This window comes from Engystomops pustulosus, chromosome 11 (genome assembly GCF_040894005.1).
Source record: "Engystomops pustulosus chromosome 11, aEngPut4.maternal, whole genome shotgun sequence".
NCBI lineage: Eukaryota > Metazoa > Chordata > Amphibia > Anura > Leptodactylidae > Engystomops > Engystomops pustulosus.
In genome coordinates this window covers 78,083,789-78,105,516 of record NC_092421.1, presented here as the reverse complement: position 1 = coordinate 78,105,516, position 21,728 = coordinate 78,083,789, and the positions used below count along the sequence as shown (strand labels likewise).

General features: G+C 45.9%; 1 long non-coding RNA gene across 3 annotated transcripts in view; it reads left to right on the top strand.

Annotated features, from left to right (window-relative positions):
* Positions 1-21,728, top strand: part of LOC140105704 (uncharacterized) — a 150,771-nt gene that overhangs the window by 5,566 nt on the left and 123,477 nt on the right. For all 3 annotated transcript variants that reach the window (XR_011850624.1, XR_011850623.1, XR_011850625.1), the window contains exon 2: positions 14,433-14,487. This is a non-coding gene — a long non-coding RNA (uncharacterized lncRNA). The remainder of the gene's footprint in view (positions 1-14,432; positions 14,488-21,728) is intronic.

Here is a 21,728-nt window from a genome sequence, read left to right as displayed (position 1 = left end):
AAATGTAAAGTGTGAGCTCCATATACAGAAAAATAATAAGAGATATGTGAGTATCAATGTGTGAGGGGAAAAGACTTGTTAGTGTATAAATGATAAATATTATGTAAGGATAAATGCCAAAAAGTATAAAAATTTACACTAAAGTTGACCCAAGACTAATACAGTGATACACATATAAATGGAGCAACACATGGGCAACAGTCTTGCTATAGAACCTAATACATAGAAGGTATTACCAGTGATCATCCAACACAGAGAAAACGCCCCACACTTATCGCCTAGCTCGTAGGCTTCATCAGGGGTCATAGCACATCAAGAGCTGCACACTGCACTTTGAGAGGTGAAAGATATTATTGAGCAGGTTTTACCTGAAAAATCAAAATCAGCATCAAAACTGAATGCAGTTCTTTACAATGTCGTTTTAGCGTGTAAAAAGCACTCTTAAACTGCTCACTATGTTGTAAAAGTATTTAAAGGGAATTTACATTACATTGCATTTACACATGATTATTCTCTTCTTCCAATCATGGATGAAAACCTTAATTTCTCCACCACAAATGTTGAAGACAAAGATGTGCTGTTTGCCTTTTTTAACTCCAAAAATGGTTATATATATATAGCTCCCTTTGTTCCTGATCTTCCAATCACAATATATTATTAAAGGGAATCTGTCACTAGGAGATCCATTTTTAGCACTCCCCCAGTCCCCACAGAGCATAGTACATACACTGCCAAAGTGTTTTTGTATTAAAAATTGGTTTTACAGAAAAAAAGTTATGTTATATTGTACCTTTCATTAGCATGTGCTGTGTGACTAGGCAGTTGCCTATTGGTAGGGGCTGGAAAGGAGCAGTCCCCCCCCCCACCCTTGGTAAACAGCTCCTCCATGTGACCTTTTCAAATATATGAAAACACCCATCACTTGGCTTAGCGACGCCCCCTGCTCCTCTACAGCCAATCCTGAGTGTGGGGAGTTATTCATGTATTTGAAAAGGTCACAAGTTTCCCAAGGGTGGGGGGGGGGACTGCTCCTTACAGCCCCTCCCAATTGGCAACTGCCTAGTCACACAGCAGATGCTAAAGAAAGGTACAATATAACATCTTTTTTTCTGTAAAACCAATTTTTTTTATACAAAAACACTTTGGCAGCGTATGTACTATGCTCTGTGGGGACTGGGGGAGTGCTAAAAATGGGTCTCCTGGTGACAGGTTCCCTTTAATTTTGTGTTAGACCTCAATTCATCCTGCCGCTTTTATGAGAAGATGAAGATACAGGTAGACAAAAAGTTTATTTATTTGCTCAGACCACACATTACAATGGTGACTGTGAAAGAATTGTTGGGTTGATGGTCTAGTTCAAATTTTCAGCAGTATCACAACAATATTCCAATGTTTTCCGATTTGCGCCACATTTAAAAGGGGATTCTGGCGTTTATGAGACAGTTTTGGGTTATTAGGAGATATATGGAGAAGACTATGGGGCAGATTTATCAAGTGTCTGAAAGTCAGAATATTTCCAGTAAGGGGAGCTGTGATTGGTTGCCATGGACAACTGGAAATATTCTGACTTTCAGACACTTGATAAATCTGCACCTATGTGTACTGAGATTATAGTTCATGGATTAGGTCAGAGATGTATGGAGGGGACAGGTTGTGTGTCATGGTCAATTATTTTACACTGAATACATTGTGAAAGGGGTAACCAGTGGGAGATTGGTAGAGAGGAGAGGCTGATGAGAACTGTGGATACAGGTGGATTAGGTGAGCAGGAGAGTTGAAGGGGTTGTCCCAAGTTTTTAACGTTATCACTAGAGATTAGCGAACCCTAACTTTCAACTTGGGTTCCGTTGCGTCCCGTGTTGACCCAGAAGGATCTTGCAAATTGACGCTCCTAGTCATGGCTGTGGTTGGCCAGGAGTCATCATATGACTATGATGTAGCTATGTTTCTACATATGTTCATCTATAACATTTAGGTATAAAGCTAATTATTTTCAGTTTGGGAACATTTTTTTACATTGTTAGACTCGGCTGTGGGTGGATGATGCAGGGGCTGGCCAGTCAGGGGCTTGAGGAAGTTCAAGGGATAAATTCCCAGGGCTCAGCTCACTCACAGAGGGTTATAGTTTCTCTGTGAACCTCAGACTGACCCAGTCCTGCTGTGACCAGTGATTCTTCTGCCTCTTACCTGTGCCTGACCTCAGCCTGGTTCCGTACTGAAGTTAACTGAACCCTGTGTACGCTGAACCTGAGCCCAGAACCCTATTTATTTGAAGCCCTCACAAAAAATGTATTTTTATTTTGAAAATGGGACAAGTGGCTGCTTTCAGAAATTACTTCATATACTTGAGTATAAGCAAACCCTAACTCAACTTATACTTGAGTCAAGAAGAAAAAGAAACAAAATGTGTACTCAACTTTCCACGCCAATAACCCCCCCCTGGGAGCAAGGGGCTTCTGGCTATATACTAGGGGCATACTTGAGTCGATAAGTTTTCCCAGTTTTCTGTGTTAAAATTAGGGGTCTCGGCTTATACTCGGGTCAGCTTATACTCGAGTATATAATAAAGGCAACAAGGTCAATAAGGCAACAGAATTTCCAGAAACATCTAGCAAGAAAAGGGCTAAGGATGGATTAGAGGGATGTTATAGAGCAGTGATGGCAAACCTTTTAGCGGCTGAGTGCCCATATAGACACCCAAAACCCCCCTTATTTATTGCGAGGTGCCAACCAAAAATTAAAGCAGTAACTTACTGCTCCCTATTCTTCAACAATTATATTGGCCTCCTGAGGACAGCAACACAGCAGAAAGATTGACAATTTGCAGACCTGTAGGGGCCAGCAAGAGGTCCTCCAAAGATAATTCGGCTCTGTCTATTCATTCTCCCTCTTCCTCCAGTCCCAATTAGCGAAGTAAGTATCAAAATATGACTGAAAGCAGCATCTTTTAAGTTGCTTGGAACTGCAGGAAGATTCTTTGAGTCCTGTCCGGTGTGCTGGGGTGGTGGCCCAAGTGCTCACAGAAATGGCTCTGAGCGCCACCTCTGGCACCCGTGCCATAGGTTCGCCACCACTGTTACAGAGTTAGCGAGGAGACCACACAGAAGAATTGTGCAGTAGTCCAAGTGGGATATGACGAGGACAGGAACTAGCAATTTTGCATACACTGGGTTGGGAAAGGATCAGATGTTCTTGAAAAGGGGGCAACACTTCAGTAAGTGCTTGGATGTGGGGCTTGTAGGATATGGCAGAGTCAATGATTACTCCAAGGCAGCGGACCTTTGGAACTGGAGAGCTTGTGGAGCCATTTATTGTGATTGATAGGATGTGTTAGATGTATATTTGGATTTTAGGGATTTCATATTCCATAATACTAGTAGTATGAGAACTGGTCAGTTTCCACTGCAGGTTTTAATCATAGCATGTGGATAAGATTCAGTAAAATACCCACCACTACAATGCAGTTTAATTTTACTCCTCCAATGGCTAAATGGGTGCATGTACTCCACAAGTGACCTCTGCCTTAGAAATAAATTTCTGCAGTGCTAGTGCTTTCAATAATCCTAAATACTTTACTTGTTTGTGGTAGCTCTTTTATATTGTTCTGACATTTTTGTTTGTCAGTCATCTCTAGTGGCATGTGGAGGTTATTATTCCAAATTCTGTTGTAACGCTGAGTTGTCATTCAGCTTTTTGCAGTTGGTTTGAGAAGCTAAAGGCAGCAGAATCTGTATAGAATAGTTCTGTTTATCTAAAGTAGAGGGAGGGGTAAATTCTCTAGATGTCTGAGATTTGGCCAGGATTGTTTTTTTTTTTCTCCTTGACTGGAGACATGCTAAACTTTGTCAGGGCAAAAATTGTGTAGAACAAATTCTTGTTCCTCGAGTGTAGCTTAAAAACTAGACCTTTGTATGCGCTGGTCATTAAAATTAGGCAATTCTTAGTAGATGTTGCTGACAATCTGATATTTTAGGGCTCAGCTTGAAATTGTTAAACCCATTTGATACATATCTGACAACCTCGTTTCACCATCGAGCCATTGACTCCTATAAAAAATAGCAGATATTTTCTGGCATTATTTGCACTTTTTCAACAACAACAACAGGTGTGGTGTGCTACAATATAATATATGCCAAACATGTGTCAATATCACACTAGGTAGGTTACAAATGTAGTCTGCCACTATTAAATATATTGCTGACCCACCTAGAGAAATTTACATCTCAGCTATTGAAAAAGGACCTGTAACTTGAATATTGTCTCTAGCCCTATGCCAGGTATAGCAGTGTTAAATCGCTGGAATTTATTAATAAAGCTATCGAACACTGCCCTACTGTCACGGGTGGTCCCGCGACTCATATCGCGGGTCGCGGGCTCACCCGTGCTCCCCGGGGCTCGCAGCCGCAGCGCCGGCGCAGCTCACCTCTCCCCGGTCCTGTGTCTCCGTCTGGCTCCGTGCGCGCGCGTCCCCGTCCCCTTCAGAAGATTTAAAGGGCCAGCGCACCGCTGATTGGTGCACTGGCTGAACACTTCACTTTTAAAAGGCAAGTACCTCCCTTACTACCTTGCCGGATCTTTGTGCCTTACAGCCTAAGAGAAAGCTCTGTTGCGATTTGCCTGCGTTCCTGTGTTCCCTGCATTCTAGTGTCTCCTGTGTCTCCTGCGTTCCTGAGTCCTTCCGTGTTCCAGTGTCTACCCGAATCCCTCCATGCTGCTGTCCTGTGTACCAGTGTTCCTCCGTGCTGTTGTTCGTGTGCCGTATTCCCGTACCCTTCTGCTTGGACCTCCTGTTGCTGACCCCGGATTTGACCCTGACGTTGCACCTCTGCTGCCTGCCCTGACCTTTTGCCTGGACCCGACCTAGAGACTGTTTGCCGTTTCTGTACCTCGACCTTGGCCGCCACTGCAGACAAGTCACTCCTGTGGAACGACCTGGTGGTACCACGCCGCAGCTTGTCTAACCCGCTTTGCGGCGGGCTCTGGTGAAAACCGGGTACCACTTAGACTCCGGTCCCAGGAAGTGGCTTGTGTCATCGTCTGCAGTGGTCCAGAGGATCCACTTTCCTCCAGCCTGACAGTCCAGCCTGACAGTAAGATCCGGCCATGGATCCCGCCGAGGTCCCGCCTCACAGCAAGCCTGATCTTGCCACAATTGTGATCCACCAATCCCGGCAGATTGCTGCACAGCGTGATCAACTGGAGCAAGTCACCGCCATGCTGCAACAACTGCTAGCTAACCAGCAACAGGATCCTGAGGCTGCTATTGCGACTCCTTCTGCTCCGACTGGTCTACCTGCTGTTGAACCCAGAATGCGGCTGTCCATGCCCACCAAGTATGATGGCGATTCCAAGATGTGCAGGAGCTTTATAACTCAGTGCTCTCTGCACATAGAATTTATGCCGAGCCAATTTATCACGGAACGTGCCAAGGTGGCATTTATAATCAGCCTTCTTTCTGGGAAAGCCCTGGCCTGGGCTACCCCCCTTTGGGACCGGAACGACCCAGTCACGACTTCCCTTGCGGCCTTTCTGTTTGAATTCCGGTCTGTATTCGAGGAACCGGCTCGGGCCTCCTCCGCTGAGTCTGCCTTGCTGAATTTACGTCAGGGGAATTCCTCCGTCGGAGAGTATGCCGTCCAGTTCCGCACCTTGGCGTCAGAACTCTCCTGGAACGATGCGGCTTTGTCGGCAGCTTTTAAGAAGGGTCTATCTTCGCAGGTTAAGGACGCACTGGCCGCTCGTGATCTGCCATCCTCTTTGAGTGACCTCATCTCTCTGGCCACTCGAATTGATGTGCGGTTCAGAGAACGTGCTGAAGAGTCACGTTTTGAGCAACTTCCACTCCGTCCACGACGCCTCCCTCGTCTAGCTCCTACCTTCCAAAGACCATTCCAGCCTCCGGTCGCACCACCTGCAGAGGAGTCTATGGAAGTGGACAGAGCCAAATTGACACCGCAGGAGCGTACCAGAAGACGCCAAGGAAACCTCTGCCTCTACTGCGCTAGTCCTGAGCATTTCCTTGGGTCTTGTCCTGTCCGACCCCAACGTCCGGGAAATGCCAGCACCTAGGGTTCTTGGGAGAAGCGTCCCTAGGTGTGAGCAGTGCTTCTCCACGCTTGTTGATTCCGGTGCTTCTCAGCGTTGGTGCCGGCAATCAGACCCAAGTTTCTGCCTTCCTGGACTCCGGCTCCGCGGGGAACTTCATGGATGCCGCACTGGTTTCCCGGTATCACTTTCCAGTGGTCCTACTTGACAAGCCACTGGTTATTTCCTCAGTTAGCGGACAAGTCCTCTCTGATCCGGTGCGATATCGCACTAAGCCTCTAACTATGCAAGTCGATGCTCTACACAAGGAGAAGTTGTCCTTCCTGGTGCTACCTCGCTCTACTTCGTCTCTTCTGCTAGGCCTTCCATGGTTGCAGAGCCACGCACCAGTCCTTGATTGGAGGACGGGAGAAGTTCTTCGTTGGGGTCCGGATTGTCGGTCTCGTTGCTTAGAAGTCTCTCACCCTGTACCTGTCTTGCCAACTACCTTGGGCGACAGGCCTCTGAAAAACCTTCCAGCGTGCTACCGAGACTATTCCGACGTTTTTTCTGAGAAACAAGCGGAGGTCCTGCCTCCACACCGTTCCTATGACTGTCCCATCGACTTGCTATCAGGTACATCTCCTCCTCGAGGACGAGTATACCCGTTATCAGTGCCTGAGACCGAAGCCATGTCTGCCTATATAAAGGAAAATTTGGAGAAAGGATTCATCCGGAAGTCTTCTTCCCCCGCTGGAGCTGGCTTCTTCTTTGTATCCAAGAAGGATGGTTCCCTCCGTCCGTACATAGATTACCGTGGCCTCAATAAAGTCACGATAAAGAACCGCTATCCCTTGCCTCTCATCACCGAACTCTTTGACCGTCTACGGGGTGCCAAGGTTTTCACCAAGCTGGATCTGCGTGGGGCATACAACCTCATTCGTATTCGGGAAGGCGACGAGTGGAAGACAGCTTTCAATACCCGTGACGGCCATTTTGAGTATTTGGTGATGCCCTTTGGACTTTGCAATGCTCCAGCGGTTTTTCAAGAATTTGTTAACGATATTTTCAGAGACTTGCTCTACTCTTGTGTCATAGTCTACTTGGACGACATTTTGGTGTTTTCCCCAGATCTACAGTCTCACCAGACCCACGTCCGACAGGTTCTTGGGCACTTAAGGACCAACCGTTTATATGCCAAACTCGAGAAATGCCTATTTCACCAGAGTAGGCTTCCGTTTCTGGGGTACGTCATTTCTGATAAAGGACTTCAGATGGACCCTTCCAAGTTGGCAGCCGTACTTCAGTGGCCTCGTCCAGTCGGGTTACGTGCCATACAAAGATTTCTGGGCTTCGCCAATTATTATCGACAATATATTCCTCACTTCTCCTCCCTTGTGGCTCCCATCGTGGCATTGACTAAGAAGGATGCCAACCCGAGACTATGGCCTCCGGCTGCTGAAGAAGCCTTCACTGGGTTGAAGTCTGCCTTTGCTACTGCGCCAGTACTCACAAGGCCTGACACGGAGAGGTCTTTCCAATTAAAGGTTGACGCCTCATCCGTGGGTGCTGGGGCCGTCCTCACTCAGAAGGGGCCCAAGGGTCGTACCCTCACCTGCGGTTTTTTCTCAAAGACTTTCACACCTGCCGAAAGAAATTATTCCATTGGTGATCGGGAACTCTTAGCCATAAAGTTAGCTTTGGAGGAATGGCGCTATCTACTGGAGGGAGCTCATCATCCGGTTCATATTCATACCGACCACAAGAACCTCCTGTATCTCCAGACCGCTCAGCGTCTTAATCCTCGACAGGCTCGTTGGTCTCTATTCTTCTCCCGATTTGATTATTTAATACATTTCCGCCCTGCAGAGAAGAACGTTAAGGCCGATGCCCTCTCTCGTGCTTCAGATGTGCTTGGAGAAGATTCCGTTCCTAGTCATATTGTTCCTCCGGAACGACTGGTTCAGGCTGCTCCAGTGGATCTCCGGCAGCTTCCACCAGGCAAGACGTATGTCCGACCTGCTCTTCGGAAGAGAATTTTAACTTGGGGACATTGCTCTCGTGTGGCTGGGCACCCTGGGGTGCAGCGTTCTATAGCCCTCATTTCCCGCTACTATTGGTGGCCAGACCTGGCCAAGGATGTGCGGGATTTTGTGGGTTCCTGCATTTCCTGTGCTCGTAATAAGCCATCTCGCCTTAAACCTGCTGGTCTCCTGATGCCGTTGCCGATACCCAGCCACCTGTGGACGCACATGGCCATGGACTTCATCACAGACCTTCCATTGTCCTCTGGGAATACTGTCATCTGGGTGGTAACTGACCGGTTCTCTAAAATGTCCCATTTTATTCCGTTGCCTGGACTACCGTCTGCTCCACGCCTAGCCAACCTATTCTTCAGTCACATCTTTCGACTGCATGGATTTCCGTTGCACATTGTTTCGGATCGAGGGGTTCAGTTTGTCTCCCGCTTCTGGCGATCTCTATGTAGCCAATTACAGGTGAAACTGGACTTTTCCTCTGCATACCATCCACAGTCTAATGGACAAGTAGAGAGAGTCAACCAAACTCTGGGCTGTTATCTTCGCCATTTCGTCTCGGCCCGCCAGGACGACTGGTCCGCCTTGTTGCCATGGGCGGAGTTCTCATACAATTCCTTGAGCTCTGAGACTTCTGGTTCTTCTCCCTTCTTCATCGTGTATGGACAGCATCCACGTCCTCCTCTTCCTCTACCTGTGCCCACTGATGTTCCTGCTGTTGATGTGTTGATACGAGATCTGAAGACCATCTGGGAGCAAACTCGCCTTTCTTTGCTGCAGGCCTCTGCTCGCACCAAACTCCAGGCCGACAAAAGACGCAGGCCTGCTCCAGTCTTCGCTCCTGGTGACAAGGTCTGGTTATCCGCTAGATACATCCGGTTGAAGATTCCTGGGTACAAACTTGGTCCACGATTCTTGGGTCCCTTCATGGTTCTTTCCCGCATAAATCCAGTCTCCTACAAACTGCGCCTTCCCTCCACCATGCGCATCCCGAACTCCTTCCATGTCTCCCTACTCAAGCCTGTCATCCTGAACCGTTTCTCCCGGCAAGTACCTACTCCTGCCCCGGTGAAGGAGATCCTCGACATGAAGATGGTGAGAGGGAGGCGGTTCTTCTTGGTTGACTGGAAGGGGTTCGGGCCAGAAGAGAGATCCTGGGAGCCTGAAGACAACATCCTGGACCATGACCTCCTACAGAGGTTTCTACAGCCCAAGAGGAGGGGGAGACCGAAGGGGCGGGGTACTGTCACGGGTGGTCCCGCGACTCATATCACTGGTCGCGGGCTCACCTGTGCTCCCCGGGGCTCACAGGCGCAGCGCCGGCGCAGCTCACCTCTCCCCGGTCCTGTGTCTCCGTCTGGCTCCGTGCGCGCGCGTCCCCGTCTCCTAGGGCGCGCGCGCGGCACCTTCAGAAGATTTAAAGGGCCAGCGCACCGCTGATTGGTGCACTGGCTGAACACTTCACCTTTAAAAGGCAAGTACCTCCCTTACTACCTTGCCGGATCTTTGTGCCTTACAGCCTAAGAGAAAGCTCTGTTGCGATTTGCCTGCGTTCCTGTGTTCCCTGCATTCTAGTGTCTCCTGTGTCTCCTGCGTTCCTGAGTCCTTCCGTGTTCCAGTGTCTACCCGAATCCCTCCGTGCTGCTGTCCTGTGTACCAGTGTTCCTCCGTGCTGTTGTTCGTGTGCCATATTCCCGTACCCTTCTGCTTGGACCTCCTGTTGCTGACCCCGGATTTGACCCTGACGTTGCACCTCTGCTGCCTGCCCTGACCTTTTGCCTGGACCCGACCTAGAGACTGTTTGCCGTTTCTGTACCTCGACCTTGGCCGCCACTGCAGACAAGTCACTCCTGTGGAACGACCTGGTGGTACCACGCCGCAGCTTGTCTAACCCGCTTTGCGGCGGGCTCTGGTGAAAACCGGGTACCACTTAGACTCCGGTCCCAGGAAGTGGCTTGTGTCATCGTCTGCAGTGGTCCAGAGGATCCACTTTCCTCCAGCCTGACAGTCCAGCCTGACACCTACATAGCCCTAAGAACGCCAGGCCAAGCTTACAACGGTCCGGTGTATTCATGATGGGGTGATCTGAGGAAGCGGTGACTGCCACATGAAGCCTGGCACTCACCACCGGCATGTGGTGTGGGAGGGGCGGTCTGGGGAAGAAGCTAAAGAGAGCGAAGCGCCTTAGGCCGTTGTAAGCTTGGTCTGGCGTTCTGAGGGCTATATAGTGAAGTGTTCGCTATCTTTATCGGGATGTTCCGATAAAGCTAGAATTTAACACTGCTATACCTGGGGTAGGGCTAGGGAGCCGTTTACTTTAGTACCATAATCCGAGGGTGGTCACTAATTTCCGATGCCAAAGATGTAACATAAGAGCTGGAGCTGGGGTAAGTACAGGTTTTTTTTTTTTTGTAACCGAGCCCTGGCAGCCATGAGCTTTCCTGGTTTCCTTGGTAAGAATACCTTACAGCCTTGCTTATATAAAATAACCAACTTTTTTTTTTTGTAAATACAAGTACCTTATCCTGGTAAATTTTCTATGGATTCACAGTTTGCTGCAGGTCACATGACCCAGGAGGTCTTTGGACTTCCTGTGACATCGTGTGTCCTGCTAGTGGATGAAGGGAACTGTGCTCTCGTCACTCAAAAGTTATTGACCAACCACTTTGATTACATGGGGGTATGGCGGGCTTCCCTGTGTTGTACACTTAGCATTGGATCCCATGTTGAAAGCTCTGCCAACTTTCTAGGGTATTTGAGCAGTTCAAACATCCCTTAAGACATGAGCCTCTGCTCGTCACATAATACACACCATTTTATCTCAGCCCTAATTTATAAACATATTAATATTTCTGATTTCTGTATTCAATTTTCTATTCAATACAGTCAAGCTTTACGTCAACAGGATGCAGATTGGCGTCCTCTAGAGATGAGTGGAACTCCTGAGGTTTGCTACAGGCCCGATTTGGCTGTCAGGTTCATTGCTGTGTAAATATTTTTTGGTCTGAATTGAAATTGCTGTAATTTGCTTGAACAGACATATAGGACACCCTGAGATCTCCTAGGACTGTTCCCAACTCTAGTCCTCTTAGACCAGTGGTTCTCAACCTGTGGGTCGGGACCCCAGCGGGGGTCGAACGACCAAGACCGGGGGTCACCTAAAGCCATCGGAGCCGCAATTTTACTGTGTTTTTACTGCGAGTTGCATGGTTTGGGGTCACCACAGCATGAGGAACTGTATTGTGGGGTCACAGCATTAGAAAGGTTGAGAACCGCTGTCTTAGACCAAGACAGTATTAGTAATATCCAAACATCTGTAACATATGTGGCTTTGGATATTCAGATACTTAACAGTTGTATCTAACAACATGTCTAAAACAATGCAATATGAGATTTTAAGGCTTTCAAAAAAATGTTCTAAAACTATCCCTTTAAGGAGCTGCTGGTGTTATACACATACAACATACTGCATAATTATAAGTAATGAAAAAACATAACATGAACTCATACTCTTTTGCAGTGGAGATAACGAAAAACACAGAAAAAAATTATGATTATGTCATTCTTCATAATTAAATACAGGCGGTCCCCTACTAAAGGACACCCGACTTACAGACAACCCCTAATTAAAGACAGACCCCTCTGCCCACTGTGACCTCTCTGGATGCTTTATTATAGTCCCAGGCTGCAATAATCAGCTCTAAAGTGTCTGTAATGAAGATTTATTGATAATCCTTGGTCCAATTGCAGCAAAAAAATTTTGAAACTCCAGTTGTTACTGGGACAAAAAAATTTTTGTCTGTATCTACAGTGATAAAATAGACAGTTTTGACTTACATACAAATTCAACTTACCTATGGAACCTATCTTGTATGTAACGAGGGGACTGCCTGTACAATGATATCCCTGTAATCAGAAAGAACCTTCTTCCAATATTTAGACCAAAAAGTCTGATCCCTTCATAAAACCAATACTAACCTCTACCCCCACTGCTGGTTGGACTTTTTCATGGAAACACACTCAAGCAAAGTTAGAAAGTTGCTAAAACCACCTCCATATTATCAACATCACAAGGAAGTCAGCAAAACTACAGGCTGTGGAAAGCTTTCTGCACCAGTGGCAGAAGGACTAAAAATATAATTAAAATGTTTTAAAAATACCGTGTTTGAGCCCATGGAACACTGGAATAAGTCAGAAACCTCCTCCACTGCTATTTCCCCCACCTCATTGCAGTCCTAATTCTGATGATTGTTATCAGCAGGAACCTTTTCTTGAATATCTTCCTTACCATTTTTGGTATTGACACTTCAGAGAGAAAAAATTGTCCCACTAACACTTTTTAATAAGTGAGATGCCTAAAAAATGTTTCTATTGGACTGAAAATATGTTGTAGGAGGAGAAGCTGGCAAGTCCTAGTACTACCAATTTTATTTGTGTCTTTAAGGCACAGATGCAAGTGGTAGAGCGCGCGGAGAAGCGCAGACCACTTGCCCTTTTATTTCCCTAATATGCAGATTTTCTAAAGAGGCTACTGGGGCGGGGAGTAGCCAGAGCTGAGGCTACAGTTGTCGTCTGCAGGCCCATGGCTGCACGGTCACTGCTCCAAAGCTGGAGCTACTGCGCATGCGCAGACGGCGGGCTTTGCGGACGAGGGCGCGCATCTCCTCATAGCTGCGCGCCGAAGATATCTGGTAGGAGGATCAAGGAGACTACTGGGGCGTGGAGTAGCCAGAGCTGAGGCTACAGTTGTCGTCTGCAGGCCCATGGCTGCACGGTCACTGCTCCAAAGCTGGAGCTACTGCGCATGTGCAGACGGCGGGCTTTGCGGACGAGGGCGCGCATCTCCTCATAGCTGCGCGCCGAAGATATCTGGTAGGAGGATCAAGGAGACTACTGGGGCGTGGAGTAGCCAGAGCTGAGGCTACAGTTGTCGTCTGCAGGCCCATGGCTGCACGGTCACTGCTCCAAAGCTGGAGCTACTGCGCATGCGCAGACGGCGGGCTTTGCGGACGAGGGCGCGCATCTCCTCATAGCTGCGCGCCGACGATATCTGGTAGGAGGATCAAGGAGACTGCTGGGGCGTGGAGTAGCCACGCCGTGTAGCCTCAGCTCCACCTACTCCACACCCCAGTGGGCTGAATATAGGAGAAGATCAGGGATAGGTGCATTTTTTTTTAGGGGGGCAGCCTTTTAGGCAGCTGTCCAAGATGTGTACATTGGATGATATCTAATGACTTCCCCTAGATCCAAAAGTTTGGCATAGGATTATTTAACCGTCAAAAGTCACTTTATATGGACATGAACATTAGGATGAAGGGGTATATGGCGCCCTACAGAGGCCACAAATACCGTGCTGATTCTATGTTTACAAGCTTTGTGTATATGGTTCTCCCTAACACTGTTCACACCTTAGCAATAATCTTGGTTGTTTTTTTTTTGTTACACAACTGCGTAGTATGTCACATAATACCTCTCCTATACAGTAAATGTTACCCTATAGCCATCTCCAAATCCTAGCAAAGTGTTTCTAAAGCTGCAGACAATGGCTCCCATAGAAGGCCTTTATGTCATTATTGAGGCATTCAGACCAAATGGGATCATATAACAATTATAAGGTGGGAAGGAACCAAAGGAAAATTACACATTTGGAAACTCGGTTAGGCTCGTTCTATTCTATGTTTTCACCTCCGAAAAGTGCCTCTGCGTGTATCAAATCTAAATATTACACCAGAGAAGGAGCTGATATATGTAAATGACTCCTTATGCTAAAAAAGTTTACAGGTGTTTTTAATTAACACAATCCTCTGCATGCTGTGGGTTACAGCTACATGTATTGAATAGATTATAGCCTGAATCTATCCATAATTGAATTAGGGCTCTGAGACCATAATATCCGTGGATTCATGTTTATATATTCACCATTCCGGTTTCCTATCTGATATAGTAGGAAACCGGTGGCATTTGCACTTCAAGGCGCATGCAGCAATGATGCAACCACTGGTTATGTCGCTGCGCTGTCACTTTGGGGCTTTGTTAAGGGCTTACAAAACTCTGGGGATCTCTCAACTACTATTAGCCCAGTCTCTACAGCAACTCGTTAGTCACGGAGAGTAATGAGTTGTTCTGTATTAACTTAGAGAGATACTCGTTATTATTATTAATATCGACCGAAAAGGTTTTAAGTGCAAATTTGTGAAACAATGTATTCAATCTTTGTGGGGTTCCATTGCTCACGACCCCTATATCTTTTCCTCACCTTTCCTTTCGTCGTCAGGCTGCTTATGAAACAATCAGTGGTGGGTTAATGAGAGCTTCATATGATTTTAAAGGTCAGATGAATTGTAAAGATTTCCCATTTTTCTCTCTCTCCAGGATAGAACAGGATAGAACTTTTACAACCCTTCAAAGCCACGCAGGACGAGAATAGGTAAGAAAAATTGCCACAAACCAAAAGCTTTGATACATTCTTTTTAAATATTTTAGTTTCCTTCTGTAAAAATTAGATCTACAATGAAGTGAAACAGATGTTTCACAGTTTTTTATTATTGCAAAAAAATATTCAGTGTGAGAACAAGGTATTAATGTAAAGATTTCGTACACAAGACACCTTTTAGATGTTTAGCTGTGGCTATAAATTAGTAATAAATTTGGACTGAGGCCCCTTTCAGACTGCAGTTGTGGGGATGTATATCCAGCCACAAGTTTGTGACCAGATACGACTGTGGCGCCCGGCGGAGGTACGGTGCCATACACTTGTGGCACCATAACACGCACATGGAAAAGATAGAACATGCTATATCTTGTCTCATATTTATGGCCGGGCGTCATGCCTCGCTTACAGTCTATTATAATAATGCAGAACATCTCCATGGAGCTGGAACCACTCAGAAATAATCAAAAGGCTACACTCACCTTTGCTAAGGAGAATGTTATGTGGACAGAGGAAAAGTGGTCCACAGTTCATTTTAGTGATGAAAGCAGGTTTACAGGCGGTCCCCTACTTAAGAACACTCGACTTGCATACGACCCCTAGTTACAAACGGACCTCTGGATATTGGTGTCACGGGTGCTCCCGCGATCCCTGTCTCGGATCGCGGGCGCATCCGTGCACCCCCGTTTGCCCCCGCTGCAGGCCGGTCTCTGCACTCACCTCTCCCGGCTCCTGCTCTTCCCCGGACTGCCGTGCGCGCGCGTCCCCGCCTCCTAGGGCGCGCGCGCGGCTCCTCCCGAAAATTTAAAGGGGCAGCGCACCGCTAATTGGTGCACTGGCTGAACCTCACCTTTAAGAATCCTGCCTCTTCCTGTGTCCCCTGCCGGATCTTTGTGCCTCATAGCCTTAGAGAAAGCTTCCAAGCCAGTATTCCTGCGTTCCTGTGTATTCCTGTGTTCCTGTGTATTCCTGTGTGTTCCCGCTCCTGAGTCCTGTGTTGCCGTGTTACCTGAGTTCCTCCGTGTTGCTGTGTTCCGTGTGCCTGTGTTCCCGTTCCCACCTGCCTGGACCTCCTGTTGCTGACCCCGGACTTGGACCTGACGTTGCATCTCTGCCGCCTGCCCTGACCCTGTGCCTGGACCTGTCTACGAGATTGTCATCCGCTAAGGTACCTCGACCTCGGCTGCCACCGTGGGCTGGTCACACCTGGGAACGACCTAGTGGTATCCTGCCGCAGCAAGTCCAACCCGCTTTGCGGCGGGCTCTGGTGAATACCAGGTGCCGCTAGGCTCCGGTTCCGGGTGTTGGCTAGTTACATCTCCCGCGGTGGTCCAGAGGATCCACTGATCCTAACAATTGGTAATTTATTGTACTTTATCCCTTGGCTACAATAATCAGCTATAACAGTTATCACAGGTGTCTGTAATGAAGCTTTATAGTTAATCCTGGTTCTTATGACAATCCAACATTTTTAAAATCCAATTGTCACAGAGACCAAAAAAGTTCTGGCTGGGATTACAATGATAAAATATACAGTTCCGACTTACATAAGAATTCAACTTAAGAACAAACCTACAGACCCTATCTTGTATGTAACCCGGGGACTGCCTGTATTTGGATCTGATGAGAAACGTTATGTTCATCGACAAAATGGGGAAAGACTAAACCCAAAGTGTGTAAAGTCAGTGGAAGGTGGTGGAGGAAGTGTCACTGTTTGGGGAATGTTTTCTGCAGCAGGAGTTGGACCTCTCTTACAGCTACATGGCTGCACCATGTGTTTCCTTTCTGCATTCTTCACTCAATCAGCAGCTATTTTCATGCAGGCCAATGCCTCCTGTCACACAGCAAAACGGGTAAAGCTGTTCCTTGGAACAGAAAACATTGAAACAGTGAAATGTAAAGCCCAGAGTCCTGATATAAAAACAATAGAAAACCTCTGGAAAATCCTTGGTGACAAAGTTATGGCCAAGAAACCCACAACAGTCATAGAACAGTGGAAGAGGTTGGAAGAAGAGAGGAGCAGATCCCAGCTTTTGTTAAAAGTTATTTAAGACCAATTTTGGAACATGTTGATATTATAAAAATATGTTTTTAAAGGTTTTTTCCTAATACATTCAGACATGTAGATGTCAAAAGATATTTTGTTAGTGGTTATGGTAGCTGGTTCCTTATTGTGTTGCAATACATACGTAATATTTAATAAACTCTAGCAGGAAGAGGGAAAGAGCTCTTAGGTTCGCTAATGCCTAGGAAATGAAGTGCTCTGTAGGTGGGCTGACTGATAAAGGATAGGATCACCCTATTTATTCACTGATGCCTGGGGTGTAAAAATCCGGGCCTCATTCAGATGCTGACAAACAAAAGGGGGAACCAAATCTAATTTTTGTGCAATTTTACTTCAGGGTCTCTGGGATTTTGGTAGTAGGAGTTGCTTGGTACCAAACTGTATGTTTCATTTATGTTGCATTTTATGCTTGTTTTTTTCTCCATAGTGTTAGGATAAATGGTGCCATTTAAAAATCCAACTCATCCTGGAAAAGCCAAGCCCCCATTCTTCCTCTGTTTCAAGAAAAAAATTTTAATCTTTAAAAGTGGGACGCGGGGGCCAAGGGGTTAAAGGACCTTTTAAGATAAATAACCTCATACATTGTGTGATGTACAGACATAATAAAGGGTTGTAGGTGGCTGTAGCTGGGGGTAGATAATACCTCAGCCTGTTCTGTCACATACACAGTACACAAGGTGTTGCTTTTTCTGTACATTTAAAATGTATCATCCATCTCTACCTCTAGCGGATATGTTACAGCAGATAAAACATCCCTATAATAATATTGAGTGATAAAACAGACAAGATTTTATCAACTCTCAGACACATGCTACATAATAAATCAGCATTGACAGTGCGGATGTAATCCATAGCATTCCAATTCCTTCTGAAGATTTTCATCAACAATTTCCCAGTGACACATCTACTTGTAAAACATGGAGATTTTACTATAGATCGAAATTCGCATAGTTCTAATTCCACACAGGTAAGGCTATGTATACTATGTATACCAGCCTTGTGCAAAGACGCGGCGTAACGAGGGGAAAAGCTGTAGCCTGTTTCCACCAGGCGGAGATGCGGCCCATCTCCATAAGAGCAGGTCGGCCGTGCCACAACACCAGCTATAAATGGACCGGCTGTATATATTGCCTGGCTTGGTCATGGCCTCATCTACAGCAGTCGTGCACAGTAGACCTCTATGGGGGCCCCGAGCTAGCATCGATTTGTACGTCTATTTCACGGCCACCGTATACGATCATGTGCGCATAGCCTTACAGTGACAATAATGGGGATGTACACAGAGGAGGGGCACAGGTGATGACAACTGGTGCCCCATCTTTTTCATTTTTCTACACCTATTCAATGCAGAATTGGGAAATAAAGGTAAGTCCCAATGTTGCCAAAGTAACATTCAACATAACATATGTTCATACATATCTTCATATATAACCAAGGTGGTAGGCTCCCCTTTACCCTTTCTATAAGTTAGATAAATAGGGAGGGGGTATTTGTCATGCCTAATACAGGTGGTCCCCGACTTACAGACAACCCCAAGTTACAGATGGACGACTCTGCCCACTGTCGCCTCTGGTGAAGCTCTCTGGTAATTTATGGAACTTAAAGGGCACCTACCACCACGATTCTACCTTTTTTGGGCTAATCCTCATGTCTCGGCTATCCTTTTGTAAACTTTAATGCTTGTATATGCAAATTTTTTTAAGCAGCTACTGGGGCGTGGAGTAGCCGGACATGAGGCTACTAGTCGCGGCTACTCCACGCCCCAGTAGCCTCGTTCCTCCGCCTACCATGTAATCTTTGGCGCCCAGCTCCTCGTAGCTGCGCGCCCTCGTACCCGGCATTCTGCGCATGCGCAGTAGCGTCTGCCTTGGAGCTATGGCCGCGAACCTGTAGGCCTGCATTCTGTGCATGCGCAGAACGCAGAGTATTCGAACAAGGGCGCACAGCTACGAGGAGCTGTGGGACGAAGATTACATGGTAGGCGGAGTAACGAGGCTACTGGGGCGTGGAGTAGCCGCGACTAGTAGCCTCATGTCCGGCTACTCCACGCCCCAGTAGCTGCTTAAAAGAATTAGCATATACAGGCATTAAAGTTTACAAAAGGATAGCCGGGACGTGAGGATTAGCCCAAAAAAGGGCTATATTCACGTCCCATTCATCCACCTACCACCCGATCTACCTTTATAGGTAGAATCATGGTGGTAGGTGCCCTTTAAACCCCAGATTGCAATGGTCAACAGAGGTGTTATAATGACGTATGAAATGAAGCTTTAATGTAAATCCTTGTCCCATGACATCCCAAAATTTTGAAAATTCAATTGCCACAGAGACCAAATAAATAAAACTTTGTCAGAAATTATACTTAAAAAATATACCTGTTCAGACTTGCGTGCAAATTAAACTTAAGAACAAACCTATAGAGCCTATCTTGTACGTAACCCGGAGACTACCTGGCATAGAATGGATGAAAAAGTGGCAATTCCTGATGGATAGCCAGGAAATTGAGATTTCTTTCCAGTTTTCTGAACCGTACCCTACATTTTTGAGAAGTGGGCGTGGCGTCATCATCTTTGTCTGACGATTTTACTACGGTATAACCCTGTGCCAGAATATTGGTGGAGGTTATGTCTGGAGTCTAGGCCAGGTCATACCTGGCGTAGATTTCATTTGGGCGCACAAGTGCTACACCAGAACTACGAAGATTCCAGAATCTCTTAGTAAATCTGGAGTAGTAAATCTTCCAAGACTACAAGAAGAAAAGCTAGAACATCACAGAAATCTCACTATTTGTATTTATTGTGTGGATTTGTTTCAACAAAATTTTCACAAAAATCGCTGAAATGTTAGTTGACCTGTTTCTTTCTGGGCAGGGGAATAGATTTTATAATTTGTCTTGTGACACGTTTTGTAAGAAAGAAAAGAGAGTGCATGACTAATTTAGGGAATTTACTTCCTTCTGCGGTATCATCCACTTTTATCTAAACATCAAATCTTCAAAGGCTGAAAAAGTGAAATCATTTCCTTCTTTTTAACATTCCCAGTGATTTTGGCTTCCTGGAACAACCTCTTCATTAGCTGCCTCTAAGAAAAGGGGAACTTCCCTTACAAATGAGAAACACACATTTTTGGAGATGGAATCGATTTTTCTTATAAATCTGCATATACATTCCTACAATCACCGGTGAATTACAATGAGGTCATTCCAACAACTTCATGTTTCTAATAGAGCTGAAATCTCGAGAGAACCTTCTGTAAATTAAACATTTCATAGGTGTGTCACTTTCTCACAGAAACCAGTACAAAAAACATGTCAGGTGTAATATAATACCTCCCTAGTGTTTGCACTGTGAAAGTAAATAGGGAAAGTGTGTTTTTATATTTAAGGAGTTGTAAATTTGGAAAGGACAATCGCTGGCACTCAGGTACAGACTTAGCTTTCAGGTGGCACAGAATCGCAATTATAGACTGTGCCAAGGCTGTGCAGGGAGTAGATATTGAAAAGGAACTTTCACCACCTGCATCAACCCCAATTCTTTGAATCCATAAATACTTTTGTTTGACATGAAGCATGATAAATCGGGGGTACTTACTTATAAATCCAGACCCTGTGACTGTGATAATTTTCTTATATTAGTTATCCTTGCCCCCTAAAAAAAATCTACTTTTAAAATTATGCTATTAAGCCTGCAGGGCTCTGGGGGTGTTACCAGAGCCCCTCCATGCTGCAGCTTCACTGGCTGTTACACGGTTTCCTCCTTCTTCCTCAGCACTTCCCTTTCCCTGATGTAATCTCATTGCAGCAGAGGAAGTTTCAGCACACAGTGGGAGGTGGAGGTGACCCTGCTGGTGCAGTCATGCTTGATTTTAATGGTAGAGTTCAGATGGGAAATGCCAGGCTGTATGCCCCAGGTCCAGGACCACCAATTTTTAGAAAGTATGCAAATGGGCCACAGGGGCTCCTGACAATGTTACAGAAGCCTCTTCTGGCTTAGTCACCTGATCATTATTCCTGCCTCCGTTCCATGTTTCTGCTTGTCCTCCATGCCCTTCCCAGCCAGAGAGCTGGTGTCGTCAGCCGGCCCTCAGCAATTCCTGCTCCTGCATTGCGCAGCCGGCTGGAGTCCCTGAGGCTTATTTGTGTGTGATATATATATATATATATATATATATATATATATATATATATATATGAGGTGGCCCCCTGGCAGCTTCGAAAGGAGGAAAGTGTAGACAATTTTAAAGGTGTTTTTATAAAAAAAATTAAGCAATTAGAAACAAAAAAGAAGAACGGGTCCTGTTTCAGGAGGCCCACTCAAGCAGGTAAGTGTGCTTGGTTTAGAAGCTCTGCATCCATGTGGTAGATTTCCTACATAAAGTAGCAGCATTCCGGGGAAAAATCATTTTGCATCTTGAATTGTAACCTGCTGATCTGTCATTGTCCTTGTGGGTTAACTCATAAAAAACAAGATGTTTGGATCGATGAGGGTCTGAGACCCCCACTCACCTATTAACCCATTTATGTCTAACTTCGCTCGGTGCTTCAACCTTTTCAATCTGGCAATGGTCGGTATTCTCAACACCTAGTTGCACATCACAATCTCTGACACGTCCATATTACATTACAAAAAGTTTGGGAAAGTCCAGTTATACTTTAAAGCAAAACTTAACTTTTAACTGATTTCATAGAATTTGCTGAAACAAGAAACTTTGTGAATAGTTAGTTTAAAAAAAATTCCCCTTCCTTTAATACTTGGTTCATCTGCCACTTCACTGATATATAAGGATGGGTTGGCTAGATTCTACGGGCGCTGACCACCGACTGAGAGTATCAGCAAATGTATCACTGGTTACAACTCCAAATTGGTAGAAATAATTTATTGATAAAACCAGAATGGTAAAACAAAAGTACAGGAATGTATAGTATATCCCCCTAACGCGTTTCGGGTCGAACGACCCTTTCTCGAAGATAGGAATGCTGTAATGGTAAGTATACAGGTATTTAAACAGGAAATCACATGTCTAGGACAGCCGGACAGTTAGTGACATCACTTACAGGCAACCAATCAATGGTGTACTGGGCATAATTAGCATATGTAAACAGGAAATCACATGTCTAGGACAGCTGGACAATTAGTGACATCACTTACAGGCAACCAATCAATGGTGTACTGGG